Raw genomic sequence first — 22,189 nt, 5'->3', positions numbered from 1 at the left:
CCCGCCCCGCCCCTTTCCGTGACGCGCGCTGCGGCCCGGCCTGACGAGTGGGCCCAGCCAGGCTGCGGGCAGGAGGAGCGCGTAGGAAGCAGAAAGGCCGGAAAGGATAAGAGCCTTTCCAGAAGCTTGAGACCCTAAATCCTTCTTGGCAAAGACGTGGGCATCTGAGACGCAGCAGGAGGCACAGAAATGCGTCAGTTCTTCCCCCAAGAGGGAAAACGCTAAACGCTTTAGGTGCTCTTCTCCGGAACAGCTGGTGAACTTAGTGGTGAGTCGTCACCTACGCTAGGCACAATACTTAAGCAAAAGGAAAGCAGCGACCCCAGTGTGCAGGGAGGCAGAAAGTGGCCGCCCAGGCTCCTCAGCAAGGACCTGGCTCCTGGCTTGGCCAAGTTGAGAAGGAACTAAGCCCAGGCACTGCTGTCTGAGTCGTGTTAAGGGCCTCTGATCACAGGGTGGTCCCCCCCAGCCCGCTGGCCACAAGAGCTGGCTGTCCCTGGGCTGAAGGAAGGGAGTGGTTTATCCCCAACCTGGGTGAGCACTGCCTCTCCCACATGGGCCCACACCTTGATTAATCTATAAGGGGTCCTGTCCACCCCTGAGGTCCACAACACCTGGAGATACCCTCTGAAATCCCCACTGCGCAGAAATCATTCCTGCCATTCAATAATATGTGATTCGGATAAGCGCCCTGCTCAGAAAATTAGCCACCTTCAGAACCTCACTACCAGGGCAAACCCAGAGATGGAGAAAGACTGCAGTCGACAGGTGCTGCTGCCGGTTCCAGGGAGAACCTAGACTAGAGGACTCCTTTCCTTCTGGCCTGTGTCCTCTGATACATCTGGGCTCACCAGCAAGTTGGCTACTGCAGGCAGCACTGTCTTTAAGACCCCGCAGAGGAGGCAGGAAAAGGAATCTTTGTGTGTGTGTGTGTGTGTGTATTACACAAGAGAGTCTGTGTCCATTCACAGCCACCCTGACAAAGGCACAGTCTCACAGAGGGTTGAAAATTTAATAAATCCAGAGCGCAGATCCACCCCGGGCCCGCCAAATGTCAAGCTATTTTCCCACAACTGTCTGGGGCCTGCAGGAAAACACCTACATCATCAAGGTAAAAGATTTGACTCCAAAATTAATCTTTTATTTTAAAATCCAATTTGCATACTTTTGCATTGTGCAGATTCGGAGCTGGGCTTTATCCTTCCCCAACAGCAACATTTAAATGCCTCAGTCTGGGCACTGAAAAAGTGAGCAAATACAGGCCTAATAGCTGGCCATCTTCTCAGCAACCCTGCAGAACTCACTTTCCAACTCTCCAGGTAGTAACTCGACCTCCCTGTGCAAAACAAATGTCTGTCTTTCAGCCTCTGTCTCCAGTGTCAAGCTAGATTCAATGCCATTAAATGAAAATTCAGCTTCAGAAACAGTGTAGCAATGGAAGCAGGCCACCCAAAGGGCTGCCTAAGAAGCGTCTCATCCTCCCAAAGGATCCCAGGCAGCTGTTTCCCCACCAATGAAAGCACCACCCCCGGCAGACCAGAGGACAGTGCACGATTGCCAGCCATTGCTGCCTCCATCCCACTCCTGGAGATTCAGACTTCAACAGCTCGGAGTGCAGTCTGGCACAAGATTTGCTGGAGCTCCCTCCTGTTTCTCAAATGTAGCCAGCTGAGAGCTACTGGGCTGGTGTTTGGACAAAGTGGCCCAAAGGAGCTAGGGAAATGTAAGTAACATTCAGCAAGCCATGGGGTTCTTGTGAAAAGAGACACCCAAAGGGACTTGCACGTGTTGGCAGTGAAAAGTGAAAAGCGAGGCAGTGAGGCACAGATGCCTCTGGAGCCAACCAAGTGGAAATTTGCATCCTGGCTCTCTAGCACTTTGCTGACTGTGTGACCTAGGCCAAGCCACTTAATCCTCCTGAGCCTGTTTCCTCATCTGTACACTGGACATAAGAATGCTTCTCTCATAGGCTGCTGCTGGAATTAGCTACATTAGGATGTTTTCTGGCACACACTAGGTCCTCAGTGAATGATGCCTGCAACTGTTAAACAAAATGCCCCAGGATTCATGTGTCTGATGTGAAAAAAAGATGCCATGTGCTGAGAGTCCCCTTCACGGTAGGCCCTTGTAGTGAGGAGGACTCTACTTCTTTGTGGAAGAGCAGTGGAAGCTGAAGGAAACAGAATGGTGTGGTAAGGCAGGCAGGGCAGCAGCTCAGGCATGCAGGACACCTCCAGCCTTTGTCCCCAGGAGTCTAGCCCCAGAAGGTGCTATGTATTTAGAGGGAGAGGCCACAGTTCTACTCCCAGAGTGGGTGGCAGTCCCACTGGATTGAGTCATCCCAAGACAGGTCTTTCTGCTAAGCACTCACACCTACCTTCTCCTCCTCTTCAACTGTGATGCTCTTGTGGAAGCAAGCCCCAGACGGCAGCCAGCATCACAACCTGCCACCTGTCTTATATGAATGTGTGGACTTGGGTGGGAGAGACGGATCTTGGGGTTCTGTGACGGGCATCTCAGGCAGAGGGGTGGGCGAAAGAATCTCAGCCCTGAACCACAGCTCCCACGCGTGCTCTGAGCAACCATGAAAGAACCTGCTCCAGCAGGATCACTTTTCCGTTTCCCTTCTCCCCTTAATATCTATAGATTTGATGGGCCTCTTTATCTGCATTATTTTTGTGATGTTCAAAAGAGCCCTGTGAGGCAGGCAATGGCAGAGATTAAGATCACTCCAATAAAAAACAGAACAAGAAAGCAATAGAAAACAAGCTCAGGCAGACCCCATGACTCATCCCAGGTCACATTACGCAGAATCAGAAACAGGACTTGAACCTATGTCTCTCTATCAAGAACCACTTCCCTCTTCCATGTTATGGCCCCTTGCCTGGCCCATTTCAAAGGCTCTGCTGCATGCTGGGTAGTATAAGCCATCTGTGAAACAGGGAGAGCATGATATGGGATGAATCTAAGCTCTAGCTGAGCTCAAAGTGCCCCTGGTCAGATTCTCAATTCTGGAACTTAGTTTGGGAAACACATCTCTCCCTCTTTTCTGTGACTTTCCCTTTGTTCATCTGAGACCCAGGCAAAGCCACCTGGCCAAGAACAGGGTGAAGGAGGACCAAAAACCAATCCCCAAGCATCTTTGGACACCTGGGCCCCAGAACACAGCTTTCGTTGTACCAAATCTTCTTTTGTAAAAAGTAAAGAAAAAAAGGTAAACCAAGGCATTTTGCAAAGTTTGTTCATTGCTGGCCCAAAAAGGGCAATGTTAAAATTCTAGTCAAAGAAGGCACAGATATCCTGCAAATTCCCAGAACATGCCGTACTGATGAACCATCTGGCTTTCTGGGTGTCAGGGAAATTTCCAATCCAAAGAGGAAATGAGCTTGGAAAAGGAGAAAAATGATGCCTTTACAGCACTCAGTTTTCACCAATTGAGAATTCTCTGTCACCCTTCCAATCAAGTACTGGATGCTGAAGCCATTAGGACAGACCCAGAGAAAGGCATAGACACCACACCAATATTTCCAGGATGGAACATGGCAGCAAGTGTGGAATCAACCCCTTAGAACAGAGCAGGAGTAGCACTTGTTCATCTTTTGTTACCCATACGACACCAGTTGGCTTGCCTGGCACAAGGCTTCCAGAAGGGACCAGCAGCCTGCCAGGCCGAGAGCCTGTACAGAATGCCTACATGTGCTTCACAGAGCATCACCTTCTACTGAGCAGGACAGAAAGGGCAGTCAGGTCTGGTGTGTTTGGAATCGGAGGCTCTCAGTAAACACATACATGGCTTCAGTCCGTACAAACTGGACATCACACTTGCCCAACCAAGGCCTGGGATCTCTAAGCTCATTCTCCTCAGGCAGAGTCCTTTCCACAGCAGAGGATACTGGTGACCAAGACTTTCGGAAGCAAGAGTGTCAGGCCTACTGCTTTGAAAATGATATTCTCATGCATGACTTTATTTGTTCTTCCTGGAGGGGCCACACATCGGCAGTTGCTCACTGCTAGCTTGCAGGTAAGACAGCCCAACCGGGGAGGTCTCCGCTTGCTTGGAGCACACAGGTGGGGCCAGAGTCAGAACAGCAGGGACAGTGTGCTGTCCACTGATCCCAGAACCCTGCCTCCCACCCGCTCACTGTTTACACCATGGGCCAGTGTTCTCTGGGTAGGAGGGCACTGACCTTAAAACCGGCCAACTGCAGACAAGAAAATTATTGGCTTCTTTTCCTACACTTTTTTTAAATTTTAATTTTTAATAAAAGACAGGGTCTTGCTACGTTTCCAAGCTGGCCTTCAAGTCCTGGGCTAAAATGATCCTCCTCTCCTGCCTTAGCAGCATGGACTATAGGTGCATACCATTGTGGCCAACTTCCTTTTCCCTTCAAAAGCCTGGGCAGACAAGAAACCAAAGTGGAGAAGGAAGGAAGGAAGCAGCCTTTGAGGGGACCAGCACTGCAAGAGCACCCTCCAGAAGCCCTTGCATCAGCATCACCTCCCGAAGACTAGACATGCCAATGTCTGTCTCTAAATGCAGCCTGTCTTCTTGGCACTGGCAGGGTACCTTAACCGCCTTTCAGTGTCTCCCTTCAAACTCTGGCTCAGGCTGAGCTTGACATTCAGCCCCCAGGCTCATCACAGTGCTGCGTGGCCCACCCCTGCCCGAGTCCTGGTAGCACTAGCTCACTCACCATTTCCCGGTCCTGCCGCGTCCTCTCAGGTGTCCTGGCCATTGCCCACACAGATCTATCAACTTGGAAACGTGTTTCCCTCTGTGTCCAGCCACTGAAGTCCAACTCAGTAGTGAGGACCAGGCCCAACTGTCTCCTCTTCCCTGGAGCCTTCCCAGAGCCCCTAAGCCCCAGGGTTCCAAGCAAGTCCAGGGCAAAAGTCTCCCCTCACCACCTGTGCCCACGACACCCTGCCTTGGCCACCCAGGCTCCCGAGTCTCTGCGACTCAGTGATCTGACTGCATCTCTGTGACCAATGACACCTCCAGCTCCCCAAGGGCAGACAGCAAGGCTGGCTCAGCTGGACTGTTTAGCATGTAACAGGTGTTTAGTTCAATGTTTACAAAGTGAACACACAAGTTAACTAATTACAAGCCTGAAGACACTACATACAGGTTAAGTATCCTTCGTCCAAAATGCTTGGAGATAGAATGTTTTAGATTTCAGATTTTGGAATATCTTCGTGTACATGATAAGATTCTGGGACTGGAACCCAAGACTAAAGATGAAATTCATGTATGTTTATATATACTGTATGCCTACAGCCTGAAGGTAATTGTATACAATATTTTTAGTCTGCCTGTGTTTTGAGTGCCCCCCATCACAGGAGGTCAGGTTGGGATTTTCTGCTTGAGACCCACATGCTGGCACTCAGAAACTTTCGGGCTTGGGATTTTTGGATTAGGGATGTTAAATATGTACAAGAAAAAGAAATTCTACCTGTGGTTTTGAAGCTGGGGTCATGAAGCCACTTGCTGCTGAGCTCTGCAGGGAGTTGCTAGGTAGCAGTAGGAAAGGGGAACAATAAAGGAACTGGTGATGGCAAAAGCAGGGGAGAGCAGGGGAAGATAAAGTCACCACTATGAGATGTCATTATAGAAACCAACCCCAGAAGAACAAGGCAAGTCACTACACGAAAGAGGATGGCCCATCTAGCATGGCAGAAATGCAACCCCACCCACCCCACCCAGACACACACACATACACACCCTTACACACCTTTCACCAGGGAACTTGAAGAGAACCCAAGGGAAAGTCATGCAGGCTAGCAGGCTTCCAAACCAGTTCTGTCTGCCATAATGGGGTGCTGGAGGTGGGTGGCAGGGGGCAGGTCACAGAAACATCTGCTCTTGAATCAACAAGGCTTTGGCTCACCAAAAAATGCCCCCAATTCCTTAGCTACCCAGTGGGCCTAATTTCATTTCTGGGCATAGCTGGTGTTGAGTCAAAAGGTCATGATTAGTCTCAAAAGAACGTGGAAAAACTCCCTGGAGCTCAAAGACATCCCAGCCCAGATTCAGGTGCTCTCAAGCATTTCACAGTGGTAAGTGTCAAGCTCAGAGCTGGGGACCCACCCTGGCCTTTAGGGAAACATGGGAAATTCAGAAGGATCAGACCACTCAAGCCCTTTAAGTGGGAAAAACACAAAGTCTGACGCTGCTGCTCCCCAGCCTCTAGGACCCTGCCTTCCTCCAACACATCCCCCACCCCACACAGAACCAGTGCAAGAGAAGCCTCAAGACAAGCAGCCAGCTGCTACACAGCTTCTCAGAACCAGAACGGTACCGCTGGCCATGTCTCCTGTCCACCTGGGTGTCCTTTGTGAAATACAAGGTATAATTGTGCACAACACCAAACACAGACCCCCAGAAGAGTTTGGGTGTGCGTCCACCCTTCCTGGAGGTTGTCCCAGGATGGTGTGCGGTTGTCATGGTGCCCTAGGAACTCAGTGTTGCTGGCTGAGATGGGGATGGGAAGAGATGGAGCAAGTTCGATGGGCCCAAAGCCAGGCAGGGAAGGCAAGTGCTACTGCCAGGAAGCCTGGACCAGCAAAGCCCTGAGCAGCTGGCCTCAGGCCAGGGTGCCATGGTCTGAACCCTCTAGGAGGGATGTGACCTTGGGCTGACCCCCTGTCTCACCAATGCGGTGCAAGTCATCTGTCTGCTTCGGTTGTAGTATATTTGTAGACAGGGAACAAAAACGAACACCTGAAAAAAAAACCTTCCTATATGTCATTCACACTTGGGCTAAAATACACTCAGCATGGAGCAAAATAAACTGGTCAGCAAGAAAAGGCAGAAATAGTGCAGAATGCTGCCAAATGTTCAGACGGCCAGACATGGAGCCGTAAATTACTTTTTTTTTTTTAACCTCCAAAAATATATCCTCTTTAATGTTAATTGAGTGCTACACAAGAGAGACATAGCTAAAGATGCACATTACTTTGATTTGGGTTTATACATTACATATTTAATCACTTACTGAGAATGTTATTTCAAATAATCTCATCAGGAAAATGACGAAAAGATTCTGTGATTTTTATGCCACAACCACTACTGTTATGAGGTCATTTAATACAAAACAAATTATACTGATTCATCTTTCCATTTGCCCATTCATTATAAATACAAATTAAATATAGTTTTAAAACATTCTCTAAAAATTTGTCAAAAATTAGCAAAATATACCTTCTATTTACAAAGCTAACATTTCATATTAAAAGAATATTTGTAAGCATGTGATATCACGACATGCAGCTCCATTTCGTAAATTACTCTTGAACAGAATGCTTTCAGCCTCAGGATCTGTGGCTCCCAACCTCAGATGGAAACAAAACCCACCCACTGTCCTTATCGAGCTGCCAAGGGGGCTGACCGAAGGGCACAAGAGGCTTATCTGCCTCCTGCCAGGCCAGGCGTTTCTGGCCCCCAGCTCAGGGGCCAGCCGGGCTCTTTTCTGCCTCCACAGCATCCTCAGAGGTCACAGGTGCCCCCTCTGGAAAGGACGTGGGTGAGCCTCACGGCCAAGGCTGCCTCTGGATTTATCGACGTGAAGGAAGAGCACTGAGGAGCCCTAGCAAACCCTCCTGGGGACACAGCGCCCTCTCCCCGGCAGCCTGGCTGGGGCTGGCTTGGCTGGCTATGATCACCTACTGCCAGGGGCCCCAGGTGTGGCCTCTGCTCAAGCCAAGAGCCTCCTGGGGAGCCCAGCCCACATCTGTCCCCCCAGGCATTTGGGGAGGAGTCCACAGAGGCCTGCTCTTCCCTGCAACAACTACTCCCCTTATTTGAATTTTTTTGCACAAACGCATTTACTGTTTGCTTTATGGTACACAGAAAAGGCATTCAGAGAAAGAGTATCTGTGTTTTTTTAAAAATAGAATTTATTTTGGCCCGGGGATTTAGCTCAGTGGTGCTGCCATCAGCCTTACAAGCACAAGGTCCTGAGTTCGATCCCTGGCACCAAAATAAATAAAATAAAATTTATCTTTAACTGGTATATAAAGCATCAGTGTGGATCATGTGATGTTCTGATATCTCTACACACCATGTAATGTTTCATTCAGACTAAACATCAATTTTCTAAAACATCATTTCTACATGGTAAAAATTTTTACAATTATTTCTTCTAGTTTTTTGAAATGTACAGTATGTTATTATCTACAAGTTACCCTGTCCCTTTTGACACTGGGTCTCACTATGTAATTCAGGCTGGCTTTGAACTTTTGGCAATCCTCCTGCCTCAGCCTATGGAGTGCTGGGATTATACACTGCTATGCTCAGCTTTTAATTTCCCCCATTTTTAATAAGAAACTAGGAAAGCCCCCAGTAAACCTAAACTTTCTGTGGGGAAAACAGCAGAAGATACCACATCACAGGCTCAAGCCCATGCCAAAATATAAAATGGGCTTCATACTTCTGATAGGGCCGAGTCCCTTTGAAATGACAAACCAAGTTGATCATGTTACTGCAACCTTTTGTTTGTCCCTACAACTCTTGAGAGCCCCAGAAAGGCACAGCACCCCTGTTAACTTCAGAGGTGACAAATCACGCTGGCACAGGAAATTCAACAGCTGGACACAGCCCCGGAGCTGCTCCTCAGAGCTCTCTAGTGACCGGGACTGGTGCCCGGGGACCGTCCACTGGCTTAGGGTCCCATGTAAGCCACACAGAAGTCACCCCACTCTGGCACATCTGGCACTGGGTGATACAGGTGGGACACCAGCAGAGGAGGGGAGGACCCACCACCACCGCCACGGCAGCTCTGGACATACAGGTGCTGTCCATGCTACCCGGGCCCATCACCCTTAGAGGATGCTGGGACAGCCGGGCTCAGGCCCTGCACGGTCAGACATGCTAGTGCAGCTGGCTGAGGCCGTGGCCGACCTCCGGTGCCAGCTGGCACTTGCCCCGTCGCCTCTCGCCTGCCTTTGGAGCCCCACCAACAGTTCTTGTTCCTTTTCCTCTGCCAGAGCCATGAACCAATAGAGGCTGGTATGGCTCTGCTTAGTCAGACCAAAGAGACAGATGCAGACAGGGTCGGTGGGGTCCCGGAAAAAACCAGCCCAATGTCTCTTTGACCCCATGCGCAGCCCCTTGATTCTCCTCCCAATATCCAAGCTCTCCCCGCTCTGCTGACCGGTCTATCCCACATCCCACACTGGGGCCTGGGTTCATTCTGTGACCTCCTCACGGCATTCAGCAATTACTGATCAAAACAGCTCTCTCTAAGGAGACATGTGTAGCTTTACAAAAACTCCTGAAGCCACTACGATGCGTTCTCTTGCCAAGACATCTGACAACTGGCCTATGTTTAAAGTCCCAACTAATAATCTCTTAAAAGCACTTTACACACACACAAGAGGCAATGAATGACCAAAAAAGTCATGAGGCCAGTGTGAGGTTTTTGTTTTTCAAACAAGTTGGAATTTATCCATTCAAACAAGTAAGATTCTTTTCAAATGTTCCCATTCCCACCCTTAGGATGCTCTGCACTTGACTTCACTGGGGCTGAGTGGGCTCAGAACATGTTCAGAAACGCCTGACAGAGAGCAGTCCTCACTTCCCCTTGCATTGTGCCATGCAGGATAAACTCAATAAGCACCTAGGCGGGCCAAGGGGGAAGCCTGCGAAGGTAAATGGAACAAAGTTGGTCCTGGCAAGGCGCGCGCTATCTAGGGTGAAGGAAGAACAAGAGAACAGGTGTTTGAGCACACGCCCTCCATTTCATCGGGCAACACAACTGACATGCTGCACTGAAGGTGCACCCAAGTCCTCCTAACTGCTGAGACAGAAAGAACTAAAGGCAACTGAGCCAAGTCACACAGCCAGGAGGTTCCAGGATGGTCCTGGCCCAGGGCTGCCAGGCCCACACGCCCGTCCCCTCACCACAGCAGGGCAGCTCCCTGCAGTCAGTCAGCAGGTCCTCCAGACAGGAGGCTGAGGGAGGAGAGGCCACGTGTCCTGACCTGCGTCAAGCACTCGCCTCCTGTTTACCTCTCATCAAGAGTCTCTGACAGGCCTGGTGGGCAGGGAGCATTTCCTCAGACATAAAGCAGGGCTTCTTACACTCCTACTATTTACGTCAGCTGAGAAAGACAGGCAGACACTCGGACACACTCGCGCACACCTTCTGCACTCACTCAGGACAGTGCATCTATTCACCCGTCCACTGGGAGGCCTGGCTATCAGGCCTTCATCTCAACACGTCAAAGCCAGCTTCTTACAATAGCCCGAAGGTGAAACCAATCCCGCATCCACTGACGGACAGACGCACGAACAAAACGTACACACAAACAAGGGAGTGTGACTCAGCCTTCTTAAAAAGGAAGGAAGGACATTCTGAACCACTCTACAACACGGGCCAGCACTGAAGACACTGTGCCAGGTGGAACAAGCCAGCACTAAAGGGCAAGGACCACGATTCCACTTGTGGAAAGAGCCCAAAGCAGTCAAATTCATGGAGACAGGGAGTAGAATGGCAGCTGTGGGGGGCTGGGGAAGGGAGGAATGGGGAGTTATTATCCCAAGGTAGTTTCACTTTTTGTGTCTGTGGATGGAACCCAGGGCCCCATGTGTATCAGTCAAGTGCTCTGCCACTAAGCTACACCCTCCCCCACAGCCACCAGAGGTCCAATTTTGCAAGGTTAAATGAATTCTGGAGACCATGGTGTTGATAGGTGCATGAAATGTATTTAATGCTACTGAATTACATGCTTAAAATCATCAAAATGGTGAATTTTATGTTATGCATGCTTTGGCACAATTAAAAACTGTTCCCTCTCTTTGGGGTAAAGATGCATAGTTTCTTTGTCAAATGATCTTTGATCATGTTCATAAGGTTAGTTTCTTGTACTATCTTTCCAAACCCAAGTCACAGGGCTTTCAATGGGAGAGGCAAGGGCCAGGCCTGGCATCAGCAGGCCAGGCCAAGGTCTGCATGCATAGTAAGCAGGTTTTCTAAAATCAGCTTCAAAAAATCCCTGAATATATGTGAACACCTTAGCTGAGCCAGTAGCAGAAAGGAGCCGATCTAGAATTCACAGGCATCTTCTCTGACCCCAAGTTTGCAAATCAGTATTTGGCTAGGACAAGTTGACCCAACACAGAACAGAGAACAACATTTTTATGCAGGAACAATAGAGAGTCCTAGTTCTAAGGCTGAAGTTTTCAGGAAAAGTTTATTCCCCAACCAATCTCAACTGAAACATCATGCCAGCCAGCCAAGCGTCTGCCATGCCACTCAACGGCCACGTGTTCCTTCCAAATGCTTGCTGATGCTGTGCACTGCTCCAGGACCACAGGGTTCTTAATGGGTTCAATTTTAAACGACCCTGAACCAACAACAAACCCTAAAAGGTGCCACAAGCACTGCTGTGTGGCTCTGACTCTAATCCTGAAGGCAGATCTCAGGGGTCACCAGTGCCACTCCAGGGCCCCAGGAGTCTGTAGCACGTTTGGCTCCAGACGCCAAGGTAGCTGCCAAGGCCCCTTTAAGAGGGGGATCTTAAGCCAGTGATGAAAAAGGATAAGACACACCTGTGAGGAAATCAGTTTCTGAGGGCCTTGTGTGTGCCCCATGCTGTGTCTTTATGTTGAGCCTTCTTCAAAATCCTCTAGTGTTCAAGAGTTATGAGAAACTAGAAGAATTCAGCAACATGCCCAAGGATCAGAGCTGAGATTCAACCCTAAGTCGTCTGACTCGAAGTCCACACTCTTCATTACACCAAGCTGACTCCCAGAATGATTCTTTCTATGTTTAGTCCTGCTTCCCTGGCTTCTCCACTTGTCCAAGTTTTCCACAGGCCCCAGCCCAGGCCAGTCTAATTTTCCATCTGGGTAAAAAGAGCATCATCTCAGCTGCTATGACCCAAGTCACATGAAATGGCAGGAAGAGAGTCCATAAACATAAGTTCCAAAGCCTCCTTAAATAGACAATAAAGAAATCATTTGTAGGGGTCAAGCTTCTAAAGAAAGCCCTCCTGGTCTGAAGTGCTGGGTGCATTAGCACAAACCATTTCCGTTCTTACCCCACTCACAGAGCAGCTAGAGCTGAATCTGGGCCTCAATGCCCATGTCCTGCTCCACAGAGCCTTGTGGTCTGGGCAGCACGTGAGCCACTTACTTCTGCACGGGAAAGTCACACCAAGTCACCACGCGGCTCTCTCTCAAGGGTGAAAGCTGAAGTAGCAGGTCACCCCAGGGGCTGAGTCTCCAAAGTGAACTGATAATGCCCAAACATACTCAGGTTGGGAAGCACACAAGAAGGGAGGGAAAAGGGGAAGGGAAGGGCCAGGGGGAGGGAAGGGAGAGAGGAAAGGGGAGGGAAAAGTTCCCCACAGAACAGCACTGCTTTGTGCAAGTATTTTTGCAAATATGAATATAGCCTCCTATTTCTCCATTTCCTCCTTTCCTGACAACAGTAACCATCAGCAGACAACAAAATCTCAACCCTAAATCCACTGCTTTTTTCCTCTCGGCCTGGGGGTTTCTGTCTCTCACCCAATCCCCGATGAGCTTCCTGGAGCTGGCGCTGATGCAGCTGGTCATGGAGAAGGCATGCATGTGAGCCCTGGCTTGGGCACCACTTTCCGCCAGGGACCTAGGAGCCCTGGAGGTAGCGCCTCACAAGGGCCATATCTGGTTGACCTCTGTGAGCAGTGTGCAGAGCAGATGGCAGCTCCTGTTGGGATGGCAGCAGGCAGGATCCCAGGACAGAGCACACCGGACATTGAGCAAAGTTCACCCTGGGCTCTGGAATCAGACCTGCCTCCATCCCCTGCTTTCTTTTGGTGGCCTACACTGAACACCGTTGAGGATGCGGAGCAGAAAATTAGGGAAGACTCAGTTACTGTCCTAAAATTAATCACTAGACTTTAGAACTACTTCCTATACGTGGGTCTGTGGTGGTCACTACCTGCCCGACCCTGACATGTTTATTGGTTTCTTTGTTCGTTTGTTTGTTCTTGAGACAGGGTCTCACTATGTACTTGAGACTGACCTGGAGCTCACTAGGTAGTCCAGACTGTTCTCGAACTCACAGTGATCTTCCTGCCTCAGCCTCCCAAGTGCTGGGATTCATACGTGTGCCACCACGCCTGGCTCCTGACATGTTTATTGGGATCCATTGTAAACAATATGATTTACAGCACATCCAGTACATTCCTCACATGTACAGAACACAAATAGTACTTAATATTGCTTTGTGCAATACATTCTGATATCTTCTATTCTGTTTCACTCAGACATGTTGGTTGTGTCCCCAGTAAGTTCGTGTTAGAAACAAAAGTTCATGGTATCTGGAGAGGGGACTCTGGAAGTTACTTAGGGTCTGGATGAGGCTGGAAGGAGTGGATCACCTTGATGGCGTTAGTAGCTTTAGAAGAAGGGGACACACAGCTAGCATGCTTGCTCTTGCTTCTGACTGATCGCCTCTATCTTGCTGTGACTCAGTGAGAAGGCCCTCACCCAGAGCCCGCACCATCAGCCCACAAAAGGGTGAGCCAAATAGTCTTAATTTTATTAGTCACCAGGTCCAGGTATTTTGTTATAGCAACTGGACATGGACTCATACAGGTTGGGAATATCTAAATTGGCTGCCATATTAATTCATCCACACGAATGTCATGATTTTAAAGAAAGCACCATGTTCATGGGACCCAGTCCCATCTTTTTGAGTTAAAGGTCTGTGCTGACATCAAAGGTTAGACAAAAGATTGATTTGTATCTTCCTCTCCTGTGCTAGAACTCAAATTTACCCCAAAAGCCCAACACTAATGCTGTCAAGAAAATTCAAATTATCCAACTGCCTTAGCAACAATCAGGTCTCACCAACAATAGCAACAAAATAATTCAATGATGAGCTGTGAAACCACTGGGATACCATGCAGTATATGAGAAGGAGCAAAAGATAAAGATAGGGAAACCTGGATTCTAGAAGCTTCAGACAGGGCAGATTACATAACAAGTGATTTGTGAACACTTACAGGGAAAGGTAGAAATCGCTAAAAGTCTGCATGTTTCATCAAGAAAAAACCTCAAGAGACCAAGGCGATCTCTTCTTTTGATGAAAGCTACAAAATCCAGGAAGAATATTGGAGAAAATGTGTTTAGATTTCATCAAGTTGCATGCTAGATAAAAAAGTAAAATGTGCATCTAATTGTGGTTGAATAATTCTGAAAATATTGGAACAACAGTACCCCTGGAGGCTGTTGATAAAGGACCACCCTTTAGAACCTTAAAGATTTCTTGTATTGAGACGCTAGGACACTGGTGGTGAACCTATGGCAGGCATGCTGCAGTGGGCACACAGAACCCTCTCCTCTCTGTCAACACACGTGGCAGGCCACCAAACCAGCTAAGCATTGGATAATGGCGCACACAGAGACACTGCTAGCGCTTGGCAATAAATAAGTTGGGTTTGGGTTGCAGTTTGGGCACTTGGTCTCTAAAAGGTTCACCATCACTATTCTAGAAAGTTTCATCCTGCATCTAATCCTAGTCAACCCTTTTTTTATTAACAGCTTCTTTAATTTGTGAATAGCAGCTCTACTCATGGGTAGAGAGTGCTCTCAGTAAGAGATCAAGGGAAGGAAGATCCCCTGGTCATACAGAGAACACTTTGGAGTTTTATCAAGTACTTTAACATATCTCAACTGAGCTTCCCATGCCATGGAGCCAGGAATCATTACACTCACGGCACACGCTCAGCCAGCACCCTTTCACGGCCTCAGCATTATGACCAGGCAATCCTCTGCTTTCCTGTGCCCAGCAGATGCACAGCAGCAACCCTGCCCTTAGTGTGACAACCAGAAACATCTCATCTCCGGGCAGTGCCCAGCACCCCCATAGGTAGCTCCAGCTGAAAACCATGAGGTTAATCAGGCCTTGATCTAGCTCGATCAGGGTATGGAGTTAAAACTTCACCAGGCAGTGTCTGATCCCCTTTGAGAAGCTAAAAGGAATGGTGAATACGACAGATCACAGAAATCAGAAGGCTCTGCACTGAAACACTGGGCCAGAATCTGTAATAGAAAAGCGTGAGGGTCCATGATTTGATTTTAGGGAAAACAACTGTATCAAGTGAAGCTGCCGCTATTCTCACAGTAGTGAGCATGTGGAAGCCCGGGGAAGGCTGGAGCCTCAGCTCCAGGAGCAGCAGTTCTGTCTGACTCCGCAGACACAACTGGTCTCGTGCTCTGATGGAGGAATCCACCCTGCCTCTCTCACCTTTAGCCCAGGACGCCACCCAGCAGCTCCCACTGTCTTCTCACCCCAAACCCAAGGGGGGCCTCACCCCCAACAGAACCGCCTCTGTCCCACTGTGCCCCGGTCCCTCTGGGGGTGGCAACAGCAAGAGACAGGCCAATGCCAGACTTAGAAGACAGATGCTAGGACAGAGAAAGGGAAAGGAAGGAGGCGGAAGAAATGGGGGAGAAGCAAAGGAGGGAAGCGGAGAAACCAGGCAGGGGCCACAGACCACTGTGAAGCCCTACGGAAAAGAGGAAAAGGGGAGGAGAGAGGAAAGGGACAGGACATGGAGAGGCGCAGAAGGAAAACAGGGCTCCCCGCACCCAGCATTCCTTCCGCTCCGCACCCAGGACCCTCAGCTCAGCGCACTGCCCATCCATTAACGCCCCCACCCGGAAACCTCAGGAGTCCCGCACACTGTGAAAATCCTGGCTCTACCCATTGCTAGCTGTGTGAATCTGGGTCAACTGTTTAATTTCTCTGAGCCTTAGTTACCGTATCTGTCAGACTGGGCAATAATATCTACCTTGTGGTTTGGGGAATGAGATTAAATGGGAGTGAAATTGTATGTACATATACAATTGTTAAGTTGTACACACACAGTGCCTGGCACACAGGAAGTACTCACTGGTAGCTAATATTAGTCATACCACACAACACAATAGGTAGAAGGAACTATATTTTACCATCTAGAACACAAGTTTCGGCCTCTGATAAGGCCACTGCTTAAAGAGCAAAGGGCACAGGCCTGGCCCAGGGGATACCATTTTCCTGAGACACCATGTGGAGCATCACTATCCTGGAGCGGTATCAGATGCTGCTGTCTTTTCTTAGGGCACCTTGGAAGATAAAGTGACAGCCAAGGTGGCTGACTTTCTCTGGGGGGTTCACAGCTGGCTGTAGCAATGAACAAATAAATGAATCGCACCTTAGCTTCATATCTGGCCAGGGCTCTGAACAGTTTCAAGTGTCTCATCCCAGCAACTCAGCCAAGACACTACTCCAGAGTGGAGGTGCTCAAGACTCCCACTGAGGCCTGAGTCTCCCCCATCACACCCTGCTGGGGAAAAGGGAGCTTGGCACAACCCGTTCCACTGCCAGGAAAACCACAGGGGCACAGATCACACCCGTGTCAGCTTCATACAGGAGGACAGGTACAGTGTCCCTCACCAAAACAAGCACAACAACAACGCTCATTAATCCAGGCCTCCTGGGAACAAATCAACACAGCTACCCACCCACCCACCAACCTGATTCACTTTAATATGGAGATGTCAGGGTCTGAGTACAACACAGCACCGTCCACAAAACCAGACTCATGACAGGCAAGCATCACCTACAAGGTGGGAGGTCCAAGGAGAAATCCAATGTGCCCGATACCACTTAGTTAACCTTTCTGAATTGTTTCTTTGTCCAAAAGATGAAAGCAGTAATAGTTGCTATGAGGAATAATTAAGACACATTTAAGAGCATAGTACAGTGTCTGGCAAATATTCCAGAAATGTTAAGGTTTTCCTCTTTCCTTCATCCAATAAGCAAATCTGAAAAGACCACAAAAACATATCACAGAAAACATGGGAAATGGTATCTCCTCGCAGACAAGAGAGCATTCTGAGGCAGACATAGCTGCACATCAGCAATGAGGGGACCTCTTTCCTCTTTTCCCATTCCCCAGAACAGTGGGATGGTGGCTAGCAGCAGGTGAGGGATCTCTCTGGCTGATTCTCCAACTCTGCAAACAATGGCTGGCCAACTCCACCGAGGGCCAAGGGAGTGAAAGCACAGCTCACGTCAGCTGGACTGCGTGCAGTTAAGATCTTGGATGAGAATTTAGGTCCAACTCCCTCACCATGACTGGGGAGCCAGGGACGGGCGATGATCCCAGGTGAAGATACTGGCAACCTGCCCCAATTGGTATTACTGTCAGAGAGCATTTGCTGGTTTTCGGCACAGAGCCCAGATCTGTCCACATAACAGCGGTCCCAGAAATGCCAGTTTTCTGGCCCTGCCTGGCAGATGTGATTTCATATGTAGAAGGAGTACCCAAGAGTCAACAGGCCCAGAGACACCAGACCAAAGACAAGGCCCCTTGCTCTGTGCCATCCAGTCAGACGATGTGACACAGCCCCAGAGGCAGACTGAGCCTCGGGCTGAAAGGCAGTTTTGATTTGTCTGCCCAACCGGTTTGAATCTTGTTTTCTGTCCCCTAAATATCATGGGTGCATCTGTCAAGGGACCCAAGGAAATCACCCAAATTGGACAGTTTCTTAAGGGCAGAAGTTCCGTTGGATTTATCTTTATTTCCACAGCACCTAGCACCATGCCTGTCACAGAACACTGTTCAGGAAATTTCTGTTGACGTGAAAGATTAGAAAGGTCACTGCCTCCTTAAGATTCCTGAAGCAGCAGTTCACTTCTGGAACGCACAAGATTGACCCGAGCAGCTAGAAGATGGGAATAGGGGTACGACCACTGGTGTTGAGAAACCTCTCTGAGAGTTGGGGCCATCGGAGGTGGAGCAGCCTCTCGGAACTTCAGAGCTGGGAACTGTGTGCCTCCACATGCTCTTCTGCCTCCCCTCAGGCTCAGGACAGGGCCCTGCTAACTCATTTCTGGAAAAGACAGCCACAGGTGACAAGTATTGTTCACCTACAGAGGAATGGATCACTACTAAATCATCAGAGGCTGGAGAAGAATGGGAGACTTTCAGGGAGTGGAGACACCCCTAAATCAGGCAGCTACTGACTGAGTTCACAGCAGCCAGAGGACCATGGGAAGTGGCACCCCACACAGAGCACCCCCTCCCTGCACAGACTACTGGGTCGCCTAGACAAGCCTCAAGCAGGGCCACGTCTGCTCCCCTGCTCACCTCTCAGGCTGGTACACTTCCCAGCTTATGGTACCTACTGCTTACAATTGAGAAGGCTAAGCTCCGAAGCTCAAGAAGGAGCTAGAAAACCAGAATCCAACCAGTCTCATCTGCTGGGAGGGACGGAGGAAAGGTCCTTGGGTAAGGAACAATGCCTTAAGTTTCCTGGGGTTCCTCGAATTCTACACGGCCTCCATGCACCCCTACCACCTCCCATGAGAAAGAAGCCCTGGCTCTCTAATATGCTGACAATAAGGGCCTATACCAGGCCAACAGGAAGAAAAGACCTCAGACCAGGAGAATCCTCAGTAGGCCATTTGTTCAGCTGGTAGGAAGACCAAAGGCAGTGGCCTTCTGCTCCTAGCAGCGCCACAGCAGAGGAAGGAAGCAGGCAAGGCAGCACGGAGACCACTCAGGCTGTAGACAGCAGATGATCTCCAAGGGTCTCGCACCCCAGGCGTGCTGCTGCCTGCTGCCACGCTACGTGACAGCTCGACTCAGGCTCCTATGCTAGAGAGCCTAGCCTGGTAGCCTGTGCTCACAAAGGAAGTTTCTCTGGCACCTGAGCACTTACATAACCTCTCTGCAATTGTTTCCTCATCGGTAAAATCGATACACTAACTGCACTTCCTTCCCAGGCCACTCTAAGGATTAAATAAGGCAAATTATTTAAAGCATTCAGAACAATGCCTGGCATATGTTAAACACTCAATAAACGTTTGCCATAATAGTTCTTCCTGAGCTGTTCTCCACAGCACCTACTGTGGCACAGCCTCCTTAGCCAAAGTAATAACAATACATAAGTAAAGACCATGTACCAGATATGCAAGGGACTTTACTTACATTACTCAGTCCCCACATAAATCTAATGCAGGAAGCACTTTCACAAAAGAGAAGTATCGTGCCTAAAACATTCCTCCTAGCCAGGCTGGGGTTAGAAATCAGCTTTGAATACAGAGCATGCTTCTTCTTCCTCTAGGCTGCACTGCCTGACAGTGCAACACCATCTTCTGAACCCAGTCACCCTGAACAGAGCAAGAGCCTTTCAGAGCTTTCAATAACAACTAACAGCTGGCTGTGGCATTCATACCACAGGTTCACCGCCACTGGCCTAGGCAATTCAAGCAAGGGAGAAAAAGGGTGCAAAAGAAATGCTTATAATCTTTGAAGAAATTCACTAGCTTGGCAAGCCTGTGAGTTTGCCATTACTTGCAGCTTTCCCTTTTGACGTTGATTTCAGATTGCATAGGGCTTTGAAAAGCCCTGCAAGGAGAAACCAGCAAGCAGGCAGTCTGAAAGCTGTTCTGTGCACAAGGTCACAGACAAAACCTTACCCCATCCCAGCAGCCCAATGACACTGCTAGTTCACAAACACGCCTCCAAGACCTTCCAACACTTCACACACTGATCAGAAGCCACCACACAGCATCGTCCTGAGCAACAGTGAAACTCTACCATCTGGGCCCAGGACTCCCCCACTTCTGGAAGAAGAGTCATTTGTACAGAACAGAGTGAAACCCCAACAGGATTCCTGTAAGGCCCTGTGTGTTCTAACTTCTTGCTAAAAGCCCTACTTCAAAGTCCTCATTTTCTCCAAGAACCTCAAAGCATGCACCTCAGAGGTCCAAATGGGCTCAATAAACGGTCAGCACAGCACGGAGGGAAGGGAGATGGTCCCCAGCACTGCTTTCCATGGAGTATGAAGAGAACCTGGGCACTCATTAACCTCCCCATTGTGATGAGAGGGCTCCACACAGTGATGAATCCTTCTAACTCCACACAGCCATTTCCTGCCCCCTTCCAGGATTCCTCCTCCTCCTCCTAACACCAGTGCACACCCACAGAAGGACCAAAAAAGGCAGGAAATGTTGCCTGAGACCAGAGAAAATGTCAGAAAATAGGGGGAAGAAAACGCGTCAGAACTGTTGAGCAGGGCAACTTCTCTCCCAAGAGAAAGGTCAACTTGATGTCTTATTTCATCATGGGAGGTACAGAAAGTGTTCTCTCCCCACGGGCTGCCTAAACGCTTCCTAGAGCCACCTTGTAACAACTGGCACTATGCCTAAAAAGCAGTTTGGACTGGCTAACCTTGGGACCGGAAGGGTGTAGCTTACCCACGTGGTTTTAACTTAATCATCCAGCTCCCGGACACATCTCCCGGCAGGCTTTTCTTATGGAGTAGGTGGCAATGCAGAATCTCTCTACGGGCGCTTTCCCCACGGTCAGCCTCCACCCTAGGGCAGCTGAGGGAGTGCGCCAGGACTGAGAAACAGCATTGAGAAAAACCCAGCCATGGTTCTCAACAGAGCATTCTGACAGATGTTTCTTAGGCCCTACTATACTTTTACTCTTCTCTACTTCTTGCCCCAGCTCCCTCCACCCCAACCTCGAGAAGCAGGAGTTAGAATTTTATATTCCTTTCTAAGTAAACTTTTTTCCTCCAAGAGATAATCTACCCTGGCCCTATCGAGGTTAAATCTGAGCTGGTGTAACTGAAGGAGGTGGTTGATTTTCCTAACAGTAAAATATCTAAACCAAATATGCCCTGTGTTTCAGCAGCTTAAACACTGAGGTCTAACAAGGACCCGAGGTTCCACTTCGCTTGCCAAGGGCTAAGTGTGTGTCTAAGTGAGAGAAAGTGATTCTGAGGAGCGGGAACGTCTGAGTGGGTGAAGGAGAGTTTGTGCCGCTGTTGCTGTGCGCCACCCGCGGGCCTGGCCCCAGGGAGAAGCACCAGGCCAGGCGGCCCAGCCCATTTACAATCCACCCGCTGCTGACAATTAACTGACAATTAACCCGGGGAGGGGGCGCACCTCCCAGCGTCCTTCAGGGCGCGGGTCACGAGACGGGGCGGGCCCGGTAACCCCGGCAACAGGGCCAGTCAGGCACCTGGGAGCGGAGCCCTTCAGGTAGGCAGGCTGTGGCCTCTAGCTTTGGAAAGCATCCTTGGGCAAATGCTTAGAATTGCCTGTGCTGGGGGAATCGCCTCGTTGGTAAAACGTGTATCATACTTTTGTGAGAACTGAAAGGGGCACTATAGGTTGTCAGGCTCTCAAATCTCGAGTCTTTCTTTTGCACCCCTTACCTCCAGGAACAACAGCTTTTGGTATCTTTTTTTTTTTTTTTTTTTTTTTTTAATTTTGCTTCATTTCTTGGGATGCCACAACGTCCAACCTCATGGAGAGCTTGCAAAGGGGAGTGGCCCTGCATCCAGTGTTGTTGGCCAGAAGTTTGTTTCCACAGATTCACAGGGTCCAGGACTAAAACTGTTTATAGACTCGAAGAACTTTTCATAAAAATTCAGTCTTAAACTGAATTTCATTTATGTTTGCATTATGAAAACAAGGGACCAAGAAACAAGTATAAACATTAATAGTATGAGCACTTCAGAATAATTTTTCACATGTCATAAAACACCAATTACAAGTTATTAACTCTTATTACATTAGATCCCAATGTAATTATACATGACCAAGAAAATAATAACACAACTTATCTTTTAAAAACGTTATATAATCCAGACCAGTCGTATCCTAGTCATAACTGGTTGGTGTGAAAATTTCCTGTGTAAAATTTGTGATGAAGATCTGTGGGTTGGTGAAGAATCCCCCAACCTTTTTTCTAGGTCGCTATGAAAAACTGAACTGAGCAGGCAACAATAAAAATGGTCTTTCTGGAGAGCAGTATTTTTTCACCAGGGAGATGAATAAAGTGATGTGACAAAAGCAGTGGAGATAAAAACGACAAGGGAAAGATTGTTCACAGTGGCCTGACACAGAGCAGGGCTTCCTCCTGGCACCTCAACAGTGGAGCTTTGCTTGGAGGTGTTGGCTACAAATGGGGAGGAACAGTTGAGCATGCCCAGCCCAGAAGCAAGAGGCTCCAGCCTCCACAGCCTAGGGGAAAACCCGTACCTTCATCCAGCTTCCACTCTGTTTAGAACCCTGAGCTGGATGACCTTTCTTAAAAGTCAGGCTCCTTGGCTGGGGATTTAGCTCAGTGGCACCGTGCCTGCCTCACAAGCACAAGGTCCTGAGTTCAATCCCCGGACCAAAAA

General features: G+C 49.0%; 1 protein-coding gene and 1 long non-coding RNA gene across 3 annotated transcripts in view; one reads left to right on the top strand and one right to left on the bottom strand.

The window, feature by feature from the left end:
- Itpkb (inositol-trisphosphate 3-kinase B) overlaps positions 1-22,189 on the bottom strand; it is a 109,231-nt gene that overhangs the window by 33,583 nt on the left and 53,459 nt on the right. The gene's annotated exons all lie outside the window — the stretch shown is intronic.
- The window catches only part of LOC104854595, a 10,589-nt gene continuing 8,505 nt past the window's right edge, over positions 20,106-22,189 (top strand). Inside the window, exon 1 of one of the 2 annotated variants that reach the window (XR_778181.2) lies at positions 20,106-20,120. This is a non-coding gene — a long non-coding RNA (uncharacterized LOC104854595). Of the gene's footprint in view, positions 20,121-20,172; positions 21,042-22,189 lie in introns of those variants that run through there. The other variant, XR_778180.2, reaches the window with a different exon arrangement.

The sequence above is a fragment of the Fukomys damarensis genome, unplaced genomic scaffold (genome assembly GCF_012274545.1).
Source record: "Fukomys damarensis isolate Sample0158 unplaced genomic scaffold, DMR_v1.0_HiC HiC_scaffold_11, whole genome shotgun sequence".
NCBI lineage: Eukaryota > Metazoa > Chordata > Mammalia > Rodentia > Bathyergidae > Fukomys > Fukomys damarensis.
This window is presented reverse-complemented; position numbering and strand designations above follow the sequence as displayed.